This window comes from Halyomorpha halys, unplaced genomic scaffold (assembly GCF_000696795.3).
Source record: "Halyomorpha halys isolate HHAL.00 unplaced genomic scaffold, Hhal_1.1 Scaffold2.1, whole genome shotgun sequence".
Taxonomy (NCBI): Eukaryota; Metazoa; Arthropoda; class Insecta; order Hemiptera; family Pentatomidae; genus Halyomorpha; species Halyomorpha halys.
In genome coordinates this window covers 526,237-528,117 of record NW_027111560.1, presented here as the reverse complement: position 1 = coordinate 528,117, position 1,881 = coordinate 526,237, and positions in this window count along the sequence as shown.

Here is a 1,881-nt window from a genome sequence, read left to right as displayed (position 1 = left end):
TTTTTTTTTTGTAACTATGTCAAGTGTTAGTATTTTTTTAGCCCCGGCGAAGCTCTGCAACGTGGGGCGAAACGCTGTTATTTTCCACATATTTTTTTTTTTTTTGTAACTATGTCATGTGTTTGTATCTTTTTAGCCCTGACGAAGCCCTGCAACGTGGGGCGAAACGCCGTTATTTTCCACATATTTTTTTTTTTTGTAACTATGTCATGTGTTTGTATCTTTTTAGCCCTGACGAAGCCCTGCAACGTGGAGCGAAACGTTGGCCCAATTAAAATAGTTATTACTATTTTGTACTGAGTTTTATTTGACCGCACCCGGACCATATTCCATTCATTTTTTAAAATTATTTCCATATGTCCTTTATGAACTTCCTGGAATAGGTCATCATAAAAATCGATAGTACACCTGGAATTGAATTTAAGCAATATCGTAAAAATAAGGGACTGAGGAAAATATGGGAAAGTTGAACGTAGACTATCAGTACTAGAGCCCAAGAGAAGAAAAACGCAGTTATTTCACCCCAATTTTATTTTACTTTAATGAAAACTATGCATAATTACTAGTATAAATTGATTATATTAATTTATTTATCAAAATTTAGACTAGTAATTATACATAGTTTTCATTAAAGTAATAAATAATTGGGGTGAAATGACTGTCTTTTTTCTCCCCGGATCTTGTACTATAGGTTCTGCCTGGTCTAAGCATGCTACAAAAAAGCAATCATTAGAAATATTCATGATCTTTAGTTTAGTAAGAATGTTAAATGGAAAAAGTTGTATTAAATGGGGAAATATTTCCTCTCTTTAATTAAGAAACAAGGAACAAGTGAAGTGGAAGTAAAATGATGTGAAGGGGCTTATGGAGATTTTATTATCTCGTAAAGATTACAAGGTTACAAAGTTTCCCAGAAAATCCGCTAGGAGCTCTTTTGCATTTAGGCTGCCCACAATCCTATATATTTAACATTTAGCATATTAAAACGTGTTACATTTAACACATCATGAATACCCCTAGTGCGGACACTGCCATATGTTAACATGTTATACTCACCTTCGTCTCTATCCTTTCACTTAAGATTTCTGAACTGCCGGCATCTGTGCTTATAGTTATGAATATTATAACTCCATTATAATATTCATATCGGCTACTTCCTGCTTCGAGTCCTTAATCTTCATCTGGACCTTCATCATAAAGCAAAGTCCTTCCATCATTGGACATCCTTGGGACTTGGTGGGTGGTGTCCTTTGTAATAATCCAAATGTGCTAGTCATACAGTCATTGTGATACTTATTGAACTTACTATCTTAAAGGCAGGTGCTTACTGAGGGCTAAGATCATCAGAGAGGCCAGAAATGACTAAGGTTGTTACTATCAAATAAAATCTCATCAAAGGTCTATCATAATAGGTCAAAATATGTATGTGTAATACCATTGAAAACGTTATTGATCATGTTAAATAATTAATTCTAAATTAAGTAGCTGAAATCATGCAAATATTTGTTTATATTGGAAGAGGATAGTATTAGACTGTATGAAGTAGATTGTAGGAAGATAGTCCGGGTGGTAGTCAATAAAGCTATCAAAATAGTAGAAGAAAACTATTTATTGTTAACCAACGTTTCGTCCTACTTTGGAGGGCTTCGTTAGAGCTGTTTGATTGAAACAAGAATGACAACTGATGAGCCTGCTAAGTGCAGTTAGGGGGAATACAATATGGTGGCTGTATCAAAATGCTAAAATAAATAGTTAAGTGTGCTAAAAATAAATAGTTATTGGAAGATTATTGATTGACCGTGTGTAAAGATGAAAGGAATATGGTCCGGGTGCGGTCAAAAAAACTCAAATAGTAGAATAATACTATTTTAATGAGCCAAC